Below are 16,121 nucleotides of genomic sequence, written 5' to 3'. Positions count from 1 at the left end.
GTAAAAAGGGGTTAACCAGCAAAGAAAGCTACATCTTGGGAGGCCAGAAAGTGAAGGGATAAAGAGAGAATTTCCAAAAGTCAAGCTGAGTTAGACCTTGCAAAGGAAATGAGAACAAGCAGTAAAAGGTTATTTAGCAATATAAATAAAACAAAAGAAGTTGAACTAGTAAGCAGTGCAAATGGATTTGAGCTTTAAGATTTAATAGGTACAGAACAGAAGCTAAATGAATATTTGACTTCAGGTTTCAGGAGGGTATCTATGACAAAACCAACATGGATAAGAGCTAAGAGAATTGGAAAAAGAAATTAACGTGAACTTGGAAGCAAAAATCAAATCAGAACATCAGATTATTTCTGTCACTAAATACTGAACACTGAAAAACCTCAAATCTGAAAACGCAAATATGATAACAAAACTATTGTCTTCAGTGGGAACAGAAATTTTACCCTGTCCTGTAGCAACTAAATTGAGGCATCAATTTTCAATTTATTTAGTTCAGGTCTCCAAAAAACTGTTAAAACATAAGACCTTTTCTTCTAACAAAACCCAAATGACTCAGTGTGGTGGAACAATATATTACAAATGTAGATTAGAAATTCTTTGTCTTTTTGTGCTTTACTGGACTGTATTATTCTTGAAATACAGCTTTAAGATGTGTTGAATTGAAATAAAATCAGATTCTTGTCTTGTTTCTTATTCATGGGAATTCTTTTTTAATGCTAGTGTCACTAATAGTACTTGAAAAGAATTATAACAAGGAATTGTAGCTGTGAAATATCAATGTCAAATGTTTTATTTTTTGAAACGAGTTGCATTTTCAATAGATATGAATTTGCCAAACCACTTGTAACACTACCAGTCATAATCTTTTGCTGGTGACCTTGGTGCCATGGGGACATTAATTAACCTAAGAAATTTGGAAAAAGTGACAGCTAATGATTACTAGTGGGTTTCATATTTGGAAGTGCAGAGAAGAATTATAATACTTCAAGTCCTATTGGTGTTGACAATGAGTCTTGGTGGTGAAAATGAAATGGTAGCAAAATGAATTTTCTACTGGAACCTAACAAAGATGAGACAGACTGAGAAGTGAGCCATATTTCATTGAAAAGTAGCTGAACATCAATACCATGAAATATAAAAAACAAAACCAGAACTTCTTACAGCACAGATCTACAAACAAGCAAACATTGGATGATGCTGCTGGAGTATTTTGTTTGAGAAACTTTCTCAATTCTCTTTTCCCAAACATCTTTTCTACAATCCCTCTTCTACAGAAAAAGATATTAAGTAAATTTTATAGCAAAACAAAAGAACGCCCAGAAACCACTATACTAGAGTTTAAGTAGAAAAAACAAAAGTAACCAGTAAAATTGCAGCTACAGGGAATTGTCTTGCTGTACAAAGGACTGTATTTAAAAGATAGTGAAAGGCAAGTTAAGCACATGTTGGTAGGCAAACTAGAAATGTAAAACTGCTTTCTGATGGAGACTTAGTTGCATGAAAGGTACAGTTAGTTCACTGAATTCCAACATCACACACCCCTGGTCAGGAATATATACACTTTCTCAGAAAAAAATACAACCAAAATCTTCTGGGAAGAGGAAGGAGTAATTACCACAATTTTCATTGACAAAATATCTCAAGTTCTTACAATGAACTGTAAGAAAGATAACACATTTCTGTTTATACTGGTATAAACAGAATGAAGTTACACTAGGCTAGAGTTGGAATAAGATTAAATCTATCCAGGAGTATATCTCAGCCTTACTCCAGCCATCTACTTCGCAAAATCAAAAAACGTGTACACACACAAACACACAAATGAATAAAAGTGTTTGATAAAAGAGTTGAAACCTCTATACTGTTCTGGAATATATTTGAGTCATTTTCAGGATCTAATTGGAGTCTCCTAGAATCAAAAAAAATTATTTTTATCTCAAATGAATCAGATACGACTATGCAAAATGGAGCACTGAATCTGCTGCTGCGTCAGATAAGAAAGATGCAGACGTGAATTCTGCTGGAGACAAACTGTTGTTGGTTTCAGACTGCCCCAGCTCCTAGAAATGAGGTGCATAAATGTTTGTAGGATCAGTGCCTCAGATAATGAGGTGAAAGATGTACAAACAAATCATTTGCAAATGTTACAGTAAACATGAAGCCAGAGCTAAACAAGCTTGTATGCTCCTCAATCGAACAGTATACACTGGCTGTTGAGAAGTCATTTCTTTCAGAAATTAGGATCTAAGCTCAGTAAAACTGGTTTATTGTTGTTGTTAAATACAGACCTGTTTGTTAAACAGTACACTTAATGCAGAAGTAATAACTCAGAAGCCAAGTATCTTTCTGTTACTAAGAAAGTAATAAATAAATCTAGATTGGCATAACTCTGTTGCCAGTCAAGGTTGTCTTTATTGCTGTGCCCAGGATGAAAAAGCATCTACAGCCCATATTTTGGCTTTCTTAAGACTTATCAGTGTAGTGTGAGTTCCAGAGAGAAACAGAGAAACAGTGTTGTGAAGCCTCCCCAAAGAGGACAAGTTTTCAAAGTAAAACCCTAAGGCAAAGCTTTTAGGGTAATGTTATGTAAATAAGCAATAAGACTTACTGAGGTTTCATCTGTAGTGCTCTGTGATTTTGCTTCAAAAGTTTTTGCTTTTTGGAGTTCACTGTAACATCATTATGTTTTGCTGGCACTTTCTCTAGGAGAAGCAACAGCTGCATAACACTGATAAACCTTAGGAAGGCTGAAATGTGTGACTGTGGTTGGTGCTCCAGTCTAAGTCGACCATATGTAAAAGCTCTCACCTGGCACCATTTGCTGTGGTTAAATCTCAAATTCTATCTTGCAATGTAAAATGTAGTTAAATAAGAGTCGTCCATAACAGTAAATCTCTAAAGAAAAAAAAATAATTATTTAAAAAGTGTATTATTCTTCAATTTGTTATACCACTATTATTATCATTACCTCTATCAATATTGACTGAATGTGAAATCATTGCAAGGAAGTTGAAAATCAAGCTCAGAAATATCTTTATGCGTTAATTATTATTTTTAACAGCCACAGAAATAAACAGATGGTGCTTCTAAAACTCCTTTGAATATGTAGCAATATATAAAAAATATATTGTGAAATGAAATATTTAATCATTGATTAAATCATTGGTAATCTTGATAACATTCAATTTTGAAATATACTATGCTTTTGCCAAATATATCATTCCAGGCCACAGTAGTCTTCTCTTACTTGAATGACTTAAACTAAAACACAAAAGATTTCTTTCTTGCTGATTCTGCAGATTATAAAAATCATCTTTTCCAATTGCTTTATCTTCCTAAATTTCTATGGAAAGAGAAGGAAGTCAAAAAGTCCAGTCATGCACTAGCATTGTCCTGTTAAAAATGCTTGGGTAGGTCCAGAATTTCTCCTAGTCTCAAGATAGAAGAATGTCCTGATTTTGTCTGGGATAGAGTTAATTTTCTTCCTAGTAGCTGGTACAGTACTGTGTTTTGGATTTAGTGTGAGAATAGTGTTGATAACACACTGATGTTTTAGTTGTTGCTAAGTAGCGCTTATCCTAAATTAAGGACTTTTCATTTTCCCATGCTCTGCCAGCAAGCAGGTGTGCAAGAAGCTGGGAGCGAGCACAGCCAGGACAGCTGACTCGAACTAGCCAAAGGGGTATTCCATACCATAGAACATCATGCTCAGTATATAAATGAGGGGGAGCTGGCCGGGAGGTGTGGATCGCGGCTGTGGCATCGGTCAGCGGGTGGTGAGCAATTGCATTGTGCATCACTTGTCTTTTCCTGGGTCTAATTTCTCTCTTTTTGCTATATTCCTTTTCATTACAATTATTATTATTAGATAGTATTGTATTTTATTTTACTTTAGTTATTAAACTGCTCTTATCTCAACCCACAAGTTTTACTTTTTTTCCCGACTCTCCTCCCCATCCCACTGGGAGGGAGGGAGGAGTGAGCGAGCGGCTGCATGGTGCTTAGTTTCTGGCTGGGGTTAAACCACGACAAAGAAAAATAAAAAAGGATGTGGAAAGAAATACAAAATTGAGAGACACAAAGTGATAAAATACCAAGCTTTCTCCGTATATGATTGGTCTGTGGAATTATTACACCATGCAACTCATTGGTTCTAAGAATTTAACAAAAGTGAAAGAGGGATTTTTCACATTGAATGATCATACAGAACTATGACTACAGAAAATAAATGTATAGGAAGGGACATGAAGCTCTGTGCCTCCAAATATAAACTAATTTCTAACTGAAAAAGACCACTTGCCTGTAGTTACAGTCCTGTCTGTAATCCTGCACCCACTATGAGAAGTATCCTTGTGAATAATATCAATAAGAGTAGGTGATTTTCAGAGGCACTCTTCACCTTTGAATAGAATCCACAGCAGCTGGGACCTTTGGACCTTTGCAAGATAGATCCTAATTGTACAAAAGTTTTGTACAGAAAAACTGGTGCCCATGTTATTTCATGTCAGCAAGAATGCCAGTTCTCAGACAGGACTGCTAAAGCTTTGTATTTGGATCATAAGAAGACATCCATAAAGACTTACTTTTACAGATCATGGATCTAGTTATGATTCTTAAAAATCTTGTGATAAAACCAGAAAAATTGATAAAAGTCTCAAGAGTATCTGCAAACATGTACTGAAGGCAGAGCTTGAAGGTGACCTTAACCCAAGTAAACTTGAGTTAGAAAAGATATTTGACCTACTGCAAAGAAAGCTTTCTTTAATTTCAGTTGAACTCAATAGGTCTTTTCTTTAAGTTAATTTCATTGCAGGGTTGCTGTCAAGTATTTCAGGTTTAGTGAATGCTTAACCTAAACTCTGGATGAAAAGGATAATTCCTATGTCATCAAGGTTTTGCTCTATGGTAGACAAGTGTGATATATAATTCCTTCCATACTCTGATCTCTTTTCCCGTTGTGTGAATCTTTTTTACTTTGTATTCATGGGCAAGCCTGGGGAAGCACAGTCACATAGTGCAGCATCTTGATTCCAGTAATCAATTCCAAATGCTCCAGAGAAGTCTTAGTTGGGAGATGCAGGAAGGCTCCCAAATTATGTGTTTTCAATTTCTCTGCAGCTTAGATATCAATCTAGAGCCAGAAAAAAACAAAATTTAACAAGTGTTACAAAATGTTGATCAGTCTCATGACCAATTTGGGTAGTTCTGAAATCCATACAAAGGCTCTCACTAAGTCTTTGGCCTAGCTAATAAACTGTCCGTAGCAGGGAATTCACCACTTAATTGCACGTTTTATATGAAAAAAAGCACTTCCTTTATCAGTCTTAAATGTCCAACTTCTTTAGTTTCAGTAAATGTCCCATTGATTTTAGGTTTCAGAACACAGTTTGCTACGCTTTACTGTATTTTTTTATCCCATTAGTTATTGAATTTCTTTCTAAAGTGTACAATTCCAACCATTTTATTTTCTTCCTTCTTCTGTGAAACCTGCTTATACTGCATACACAGGTTTTAGGACAGCTGTGTCTCCAGTCTTTCCTTCAGTCTTAGAGAGCCAACGCAGTACGAATTAGCAATAGTTTTATTTTCATAGAAAATAAACATGTGCTTTAATTCCGATAAAAGAATAAACTTAAGATATGAACTATTGTCATCCATGGGAACAAAATTTCTAAAACAATAAGAAGGTAGATGCTGGAAGTTCTGAATCTCATTTCCTTCCAAGAAAATATCCCAGAGACATATGTCTCTCCCTCGATGTCCTTTGCTAGTCACAGAACTGGCCTCCTGCATACTTCTGTTGCTTTTGAGACACTGAGTTCAGATATATTACAGACTTTAATTATTTAATGGTGCTAAAGTTTTCTGAAGATACAATTCTTTTACAAATTGCTAACTTTGAACATGAAAGAGACTTGTCCTAACCACTGTTAGATAGTGCACAATGAGATATCTACATACGCAATGATCTTCAAAGGATAAACATCCATCTCAAGGAAAATCTGATTGAGAAGGTTTTTTGGGGTGAATAAAGTGCATGAGGTTAATAAAATATGGAGACTTTCAAGTGGATTTGATTCAACAGAAATTTTTTTCAGTGCTACTAGCATTTTTGGATGTCAGTCTCCATTAAAAGAATGTAACTTGGGAGACAGACAAAGCTCACGTTTGCTAGATTTTTGACTGTAGTTGTTGAGATATTTTTGCTAGAGAAGTGCACTCATACTGAGTCTGAGGGTGTTTACGTGCTGTAATTTAGCATTGTGTAGATATCAGTGCCAGCTGTAAGTCTGCTGCCCATGGAACTGGAAGGAGGCTCCTGCTATGTCCTGGCTAGTTTTCAGATATCTCTACATCGCACTGCATTATGTAGTACAGACACCACTAAGAATACAAATAATGACCTTTTTTTCCTGTCTTTTGTAGCTTACATTTGAAGACTAAGACGAACCCAGGAAGAGGTGATTTAGGGGACTTTTTGATATTTCTGGTCTAATTATAAATAAGAACGGATTGTAGATACACGGGTTACTAGCTTTAATCTGAGTAGTGCTTCCTACACTCATTATGGTTAAAATAATATCACCCAAAGAAACTTTTTAAGGAACAAAAGTTGTTGTGATATTTTTATTTTATCATGGAATTCTCAACAAAATAAGTGGCAGTAAAAATATCAATTATTCAGAAACAAATTATTTACATAAATTGTCCTGCAAAAAAGTAGCATAATTTGTCTACTGTTTATTTGTTCAAATAATATTGTGTGGTCTTACACCTTTCTGTCATAAAAACCAAATTCTTTCATCAAGTTCTAAACTTCCTACAGACATATGTCAGTATTATTTCCTGATACATTTAAACATCATCTGAATACAATAATCAATTGCCTAACAACAGTTGAAAAGACAAGAGCTGGGGAAATGAGAATATGTTTTTATCATTGCAGGTTAAGAAAGTTATAGGTCTCCTACTTCGTAAATGTTGGATTATAATTACAATGATGCATACAACAAAATAACTCATTTCTATAAAAGATTTTAAAGTAATACAATAAATTCTCACTTGGATAGCAACATTTACAGGTATTATCACAAAAGAAAAAATGAAAGAGAAAAACCCACCCATATCTAAGCACAGTTTAGCTGGATAGATATGAATGTTGACTCACAATTGTCTGACAATAGCTGTTACCTGCTCTAGTTCAAGGACAAAAAAAATTAGCCACGGATCTTTTCTTCATTTTGAAAAGACCAGCAAGTAGTCCAAAGGTACCAAAGATTGCTTTTTTTGCATTGTAGCTAGACAGACGTACAGCTGAAAACTAAGGGTAAAAGTAGTAATGAGAGAAGGAAAACCCTTTTCTTTTTCATCAGGGATTTTCAGTTCATTAGAAATTGGATAAGTTTATTAAATCTGTGAACAGGTATGGAGAGCAAAATTTTTTCAAGCAAATCTAGCCTATACCTTATGAATTACTTAAACAATGTATCACAAATATTCTCTGTCATTTCCTGGCAAGTGATTTATATGGGAGGTGAGAGGGAGACAAGAAGGAGGCAAGATTAGTTATGTCATTTATTTAAAATGTTAAGACTGCAATTTAGCATGCAAGCTTCTTCTATAATTTGGAAGAAATATGAAAATCTGTGGTCTTTTCACTCTTGAAACACAACATAGCGGCACAAAGTCAAGCTGGAGGCCAATCAGTAGTAGTGTACCCCAGGGGCTGATACTGGGGCCAGTCCTGTTCAACATCTTCATTAACTATCTGGACAATGAGAGACAGTACACCATGAGCAAGTCCACAGATGATACAGAACTGGGAGGACTGGCTGATATACCAGATGGTTGTGCCACCATTCCAAGAGACCTTGACAGGCTGGAGAATTGAGCCAAGAGAAATCTCATGCAGTTCAGCAAGGGGAAATGCAAAGTCCTCCACCTGGGGAGGAATAATCCCAGGCACCAGTACACGCCAGTTGTCAACTGTCTGGAAAGCAGCTCTGCATAGAAGGACCTTAGGATCCTGGTGGACAAAAAGCTGACCATGAGCCAGCAACACGTTCTAGTAGCAAAGTCCAACAGTATCCAGGGCTGCATTAGGAAAATTGTTGCCAGTAGGTCAAAGAAGGTGATCTCCTCTGCTCACTGATGGGACACATCTGGAGTACTGTGTCCAGTTCTGGGCTTCTCAGTCCAAGAAAGTTATGGACATCCTGAAGCTAGTCCAGGGCAGGTCTACAAAGGATTAAGTGACTGGAACTTCTTATGAGAAGAGCTAGGGCTCTTCAGTCTGGAGAAGATAATGCTCAGGGGGGATCTTACTAATGTGTATCAATGTCTGATGGGAGGCAACGAAGAAGAATGAGTCAGACTCTTCTCAGTAGTGCCCAATGACAGGACAAGAGGCAATGGGCAAAAATTTCAAAATAGGAAATTCACAAGAAACACTAGAAAACACTTGGGCTACATGGCCTCCAGAGGGCCCTTCCAACTAACTTATTCTGCAATTCAGTGATTACAGTAGTGCAGAGTGCAGTAGTACAGAGCATGACAAGAGGATGAGATATACCTGTGAGCTTGTGCATCAGTGCCCTTTTGATAACTGGAAACCCCACCACACTTAGCGTCAAATATAGTCAGATTTGTCTGGTATAGCCCTGTAGAAATCATAATTTGATTTCATGGTAGAATGACTGTCAAGAACAAGACTGAATTACAAGATCTCTTCAAGTTCTTTAGCAGTGTTGCTATGATCATAGGTGGTTTTAGGGGATTTTAAATGGAAGTGGCTGTAGCTACATAGAGCTGTAGCTACCTTCTCTCTCTCAAGCCTTCTCCATATCCAAGCTAACACCACATTAAGTAATTTTAAAGCCAGTTTATTTAAACCACTGCAATGAAAACAGCCTAAGCTAAATCAACATATGCCCCTTCTCCAACTGCTTTAAGAATGTCTACACAAAAGATTACTTATGTGCCTGAGATTTCCACTTTTTACAACTGTATCAGTTAGCCTAATAAGATATTTTATTTCTCCCTAAAAACCTTGCAGGCTACTTAGCAGCAGCTTATATATAAGTTGCTCTGTGACCAATGTAGTTAATGAAGTATGTGTTCTGTACAGTTTGGATTTCAGAGTGATCTCATATGTGGATTCTCTGATATCTAATAAAGGCTGAATTCAAGCTCTGTTTCTTGTATCCAGCAGCCCACCTTTCTCAACACTGCTGGAATTTCATACATTTAAGACCTCTACCTCTTTCTCTAAATTTAGCTGCAATCTACAACCAAGCACAAAAGCTGCTGGCATGTACACACAGGTATGTGTGAAAAAAATGCTACTGAAATGATGTATGTATGGAAGGTGTCTGGTTATAACCTGAGGGCTTTGGTAAGACAAACAGAACATGGCATCCGCTGACAAGATTTTGGTGATTTTAGTCAGTGCTTTCTCTGTGTATATTTCCCAAAGAGGGAGAATCTTTATGAGTTCATGAGCAAGAATAACTGAAAATAAAAGACAATGCAGAGAAAAAAGCAAGGATGGAATATCTGGGGTGGGAATGATTTATTCATGCTGGCATCCTCCAGCATGTTTGGTGTTGTGGTTTAACACCAGTCAGCAACTAGGCACCACACAGCCGCTCACTCACTCCCCGCCCAGCGGGATGGGGGGAAAGAATCAGAATGGTAAAAGTGAGAAAACTTGTGCATTGAGATAAAAACAGTTTAAAAATTGAAATAAAATAAAGTAAAATAATAATAATAATAATAATTATAATAATAATACTAATTTGTAATGGAAAGGAAAACAACAAAGAGAGAGAAATAAAACCCAAGAAAGACAAGTGATGCAAATGAAAACAATTGCTCACCACCAACCGACCGATGCCCAGCCAGTCCCCAAGCAGCGGCCCCCCCCACCAACCTCCCCCCTAGGTTTATTGCTGAGCATGATGTCATATGGTATGGCATATCCCTTTGGTCAGTTGGGGTCAGCTGTCCCAGCTGTGTCCCCTCCCAGCTTCTTGTGCACCCCCAGCCTACTCACTGGTGGGGTGGTGTGAGAATCAGAAAAGGCCTTGATGCTGTGTAAGCACTGCTCAGCAATAATGAAAATATCCCCGTGTTATCAACACTGTTTTCAGCACAAATCCAAAACAGCCCCATACTAGCTACTACGAATATAATTAACTCTATGCCAGCCAAAACCAGCACATTTGGTTTCTGAAATTCTGTGCTGCTCCCCAATAGGCATACAACATGTTTGTTGTAGGATGTTTACCACAGGAGATAATTACTATAGGACAACATATCCCAGACCTGAACCCCAGATGGCAGATATTACAGCAACATTTGCATACTTCTGAGCACTGTCCTGTTACAGAGACTGTATATAATGAAAAATGTCACATTTTTTGTACTTGTCAGAAGTTAGCTAACACATCCATTGAGTTTTACTTGTGTAATCCCTGTACTCTCTCTCCTAGGAAGGTGAGATATTAAGTGACAGAAGACTATCTGCCACTGACTTTCCTCTTTTCCTTTGATGGGTAAAGAAGGGATGAAATACTTTTGTTCTGGTTAATGTGTCTAATCCTTCAAATGCTTTTAATTAGGCTGAACTTTCAGCACTGGTGATTTTCTGAAGTGATAATACAGAAATATACTCCCAAATTCAGGACTGTGCAAATCTCCAGGGTAACACCATGGAAGTCCCTATTCGGACAGGCACAACAAAACTCTTCAGTTTTACTAAACACACTGAAGTGTGGTGAGGGCTGATCAGACTGGATCATTGCCCTCCACTGCCTTTTACACCTGGTGTCTGCTTAACACCCACAAGACAGATATATTTTTCTAACCACCTTGAGAGGATGCAGTGGCCTTTGCCTTAACTTGTTGCCATTCCCTGACAATTAATTATCAGTAATTCTTAGTTGTAATGTCCTTGTCAAAATTCAATGTCCACAGCCCAAACTTTTGACGGGCTAAGGCCACATGACACTTACTAACCCTGAAAGTTGGTTATTTGATTCTGTAAAGTTACTGCAGCACTTTCATATCACAACACACTCAAATAATTAAATTTCTGACACATTCATAAATTCAAATCTGCAATTTAATTACAGTGAATATTTTTAAATATTTCCTGTTTCAAAGAATCTCCTTACCAGTAAACTGACACATTGAAGCACTTTGTGAATTCCAAAAGGGCCCCAATAAAAGAAGAATTCAATTAAAAGTTAGATATTTTAAGGCAGTTTTTGTACTACTTTATCATATGTTTTAGGAGCAGAGACAGGCAAGGAATTACCTGCGCAGCCACATTACAGGCCATATAAAGTTTTGATAGAAATATGAAATGGGGGCAAAGAATGATGGTCACAGTTACTACAGGGAGAGGTGAAAGGAGTGGTGGTGAAGACCAGGGAAGGATTAACAGATTCCCAGCAGAGACATACAGGCAACAAACAAGAGATTACAGCTATTGAACACTCATGCCAATGTCATGCATACAAGCTTCATTCTCATGGCTTAAAATTTCAAAGTTGTTCTTTGAAAATGTCTTTGACCCTTAATTCAGTTTCCTAAGTTGTTTTCATACTTGCCAAGTACCTAGTTACTTTTGTTTCTGAATAAACTAAAGTTAAGAGGCTATAGTCACATACTCACATATTCTGGATGCTATTTTACAATGAAAAAAATCTGATGTTTGTTTTTTCTTTCTGTTCCTCTGTTCTTTGTGCCTCTTCCCCTCCTCCTGTCTGTTGTTTGGGTTCCACCTTTACTTCTAATTTGTGATAAAGCTATTTATCATGATCATACACTGCTTTTCAGCAACGTGTTTCAAGCAATACTGAAAATATTCATTCTATATGGTCAAAATGTTAGAATATTAAACAAGAGCAACCTGGACAGAAGAGACAGATTAGCCCATTTAAATACACTAAATGCCAAAGGCTAGGCTTACAGTGCATGTTATGCTGAGGTTTAGCCCTAGACTTTTGCTAGTACCAGCTACTGACCCAGTGCTGTCACATCCGCCCCTAAACTCAGATCTTAGCTGGAATTAGTAGCATTATCACCTTGTTAAGTCAAACCACACAGCTGTGGGTTTTTGTCTCTTCCATTTTTGTGAGGTAGATTTATCTAGTCAGTGGAGGCAAAAGCACCTTCAGGTGACAGTAGACAGCCCACCTCGAGTGAACCGAGGGGAGGAGGAGGGCTCTGATCAACTCTGCTGCTGGCTGAGAAGCTGACATCAGCCCCCTGGGTGCACCTTCTCACCTTTACAGAGAGGAAGCTGGTGGCCATTTCAGACGTGAAGTGTTGCTGTTAATATCTCTGCTTTGAAATGGCAAGAAGCACTTAAGCACATTTTAGGGGCAGCTTCAAAACATCTCCTCCTAGATGTGACACACTGCACACAGTGAAGAAGAGCCTGTCCGAAGAAGTGCCCACTGCATGGCCCAAGGCAGGGGACTCATTAGCTCAGCATCAGCACTTTCCCAGTTTGAACCTCAGGTGGGTAATGACACAATCCTGCCACTCACTACAGCATGACATGGTAGGTAGACTTAAAAAAAAAATTCAGGCTGCCTATTTTCATGCATCACCCTCCCCCCGACCACCCCTAAAATTGATATATATGTCCTTAGAAATGTTTTGAGAACTGACCCAAAAAAGGGGAACACCTACAATTACTTCTGATTTTATTCAGCGGTTATCTGATGAAAAACCAGGAGCGTCCCAAAGAGGTAACGCTTGAACAGCAGCTCTTAAACCTCCCAGGTGAAGATCCTAAGAGGAAGGTGAAATATTTTGAACCTATATCTTCCACTTTTTATATTATCTTACCATATCTACACTCCTTACTCTCTATATAGAGGGGCTTTTTCCTCATTGTCGTGGTTTAACCCCAGCCGGCAGCTAAGCACCACGCAGCCGCTCGCTCACTGCCCCCCCACCCCTGGGATGGGGGAGAGAATCAGGAAAAAAAACTCGTGAGTTGAGATAAAGACAGTTTAATAGGACAGAAAGGAATGAAAAACAATGATAATGATAATAATAATAATATGACAATAGCAATACTAAAAGAATTAAACTATACAAAGCAAGTGGTGCACAATGCAATTGCTCACCACTCGTTGACCGATGCCCAGTTAGTTCCCGAGCCGCGATCCCCCTCCCAGTTAACTCCCCCCAGTTTATATACTGGGCATGATGTCATATGGTATGGAATAGCTCTTTGGCCAGTTTGGGTCAGCTGTCCTGATGGTGTCCCCTCCCAGCTTCTTGTGCCCCTCCAGCCTTCTTGCTGGCTGGGCATGAGAAGCTGAAAAATCCTTGACTTAGTATAAACACTACTTAGCAACAACTAAAAACATCAGTGTGTTATCAACATTCTTTTCCTACTAAATCCAAAACACAGCACTATACCAGCTACTAGGAAGAAAATTAACTCTGTCCTAGCTGAAACCAGGACACTCATACAGCTTTCCCAAGTGACTCTGATTCCTTGTGGAAGTGTCTGCCTACTGAGGATATGAGGTCTGGGTGGACTACTTGGATAGTATGAGTTAAATCTGATGGAGTAGGCACCACATTTTTTAAAGGGAAAAAAAGCATTTGGGACACCGAGACTGGAGGTTTGAGTAGCTTGAAAGTGCCTGCATAAGTCAAAATCTCAATCACCCAGACCAAACGATGGAATCAATCACTAGATGGCCTCAAGAAATAAAACTGTATAGACAAGGAAAATAAGTCTCACATTGTACTTCAGATGCACTTCAGAGTGTAGTATGATAGTATCATGATGGACTGCAGACTTCGTTATTGCAGACATTATATTCGTCACAATTACTTTATGCTTATTTGTAGGCTTTAATACCTTAGTGCATCTTTTATTCATAAGGGGATAAATTGTTATGGAATTAGTCAATCTATCTTGACAGTTATCTGGTAGAATTACTCAGTTTCAGGATTCTTTATTAGAATAGTTTCTCACAAGTCCCAATAACATCTGCATAAGTATGCAACTGCAGTTGTCCAGCAGTGAAGGTTTTGAGGTGGCTTTTTTAATTATTTATTTTTCCCCTGTCAATTCTGTTAAAAACTTCACAAACAAAATACATGTTTGTGAATGTTCTGATAATATACCTAGTGAACACTCGTTCTCCTGCAAGATACATCTCAACAGTGATCCAGTGAGAAATACCTTAATATAAGACAAAAAGAGTTCTCTGCGTCTGTACCCTCTAATGAGAAAAAGATTCAGGAGGGATTTGCTATGGATCTGTGCCATCACCAAATGCACAAAACATTCTCAGCAAGTTGTAGTGACCCCACTGCCTGCTCAGTAACCTCTACTCCATCCTATAGCAAAGTTGTGTCAAATTTACTAATAAAAGATAACAGCAGAGAGGGTGGCAGTGAGTAACCCTTTGAAACAGCTACCGACAGGTGATTTCTCTCCATTGCAAATCTCTCTCCAACCTTTTTTCCCAGTTTCACTGATGTTACAATGGTAAGTGCTGTAAGACTGATAAGGAAGCCAACTTGTTTTAGAACTGAGAATCTCACTGAGGTCTGTTTTGAGGCTGCTGAAGTCTTCAAGGAAGTCACTTAAGTATTCCTAAAGTTAAGGACATTTCAACCTGAATGAACCTGACTTGAAGTCCTGATTTTTGTTCTGTTAGGTACTACCTACGTACATCCATCCATTCATCCATCCATAAATATATATATCTATGTACACAATATCCATATATATGGATGCATATGTGTGTTTTGTGTGTGTATGTACACATATATGACCTGAAACAGAAATAACTTAAGAGAATGAAAAATTAGGAAAATAAAAGTTCAGTATAATAATAATAACTGATGGACAGTGTTCTTGGAAACTGTTAGGCAGCAGGCCACAATGCATTAATTAATACTCCTGATGGACGTTAAAAATGCTCCAGGATGAGTGAAAGTTTTCAGGGATAACATCAGTGAACCATTTATCTGAGATCTTCGCAACTACAGGGAATTACGAGTTCCATGCTAAAATAATATGGAGTGAAACACTGAAATAAAAAAAGGATAAGCAGACAACCCAGTTACAGTTAAAAGAATCAAGATGACTGTACACTGTGCATGTAGCTTCTGGAAAATCCTATTCTCTATATGTAAAAAGTATCATTAAATGCTTATGTAATTAGGTAGTCATTATAAATTCAGTAAAAGGAAATTTTGCTTTTTTCAGACTAAGACATATACCCAGAAAGCTTCTTCAAAAGTCACAATGAGAACAGTGCCAGACACACTTAGTGTGTGTGACAGCCACATGATGAGGACTGTGGTCAGAAATACAATTTATTGCTGTGAATTTAGCATTTCAGCAAAAACTTTGCATGGAACTAGCTAGAAACTTTTTTTTTTTAAATAATTAAATTTTGTAGTGTCATCAGAAATGTAAACCATAGTTACTGTAATAAAAAGAAAGTTATAAGAATTAGAAATACTGTATCATATATAACACCAATTTATTTCACTAGAAAAATATTATTTAAAAGATTTGGTGTAAATAAACAAAGACCAGGAAAAATAAGTCTTTGTTTTCCAGTGCTGATTTAGTGGAGTAATCTGGTAGTTCTGTACTTCACCAAAATAGGACAACTTCAGTACTATTTACTAACCTGGATGTGGATAATCATTAGTGAGCTTTTAGTACATGTATTGTACTATTACTTCAGAGTTCCTGTCACTGATCACTGCCCCATTAAGCAAATTGCTACTGCTGAGTACAACAGCAAAATTAAATAAGGTTCCTGTCAAAAGTCATTTATCTGTCACGCATGCTTCATAACTGGTTTTGCAATTGCTACAGCCATGAAGTCAAGGTTTCTTTTTCAATCTGGTATGTACCCTTGATGCTGCTGTAATTAGACTATTGATTTTACACCATTGAGGAATGTACCATGGCTCTTATTGATTTAAATGAGTAAATCAAAAAGACGTTTCCTGTTGTAGTAAGTCTCTGAAATGAGTAAAAATACAGCAAAATTCTTGATATAAAAAACATGTGGCAGCTATAAACAGCTATAAAATCAGTCTAACAT

The sequence above is a fragment of the Gymnogyps californianus genome, chromosome 3 (genome assembly GCF_018139145.2).
Source record: "Gymnogyps californianus isolate 813 chromosome 3, ASM1813914v2, whole genome shotgun sequence".
Lineage (NCBI taxonomy): Eukaryota > Metazoa > Chordata > Aves > Accipitriformes > Cathartidae > Gymnogyps > Gymnogyps californianus.
The sequence above is the reverse complement of the archived record's forward strand: the minus strand, read 5'-3'. Positions refer to the sequence as shown.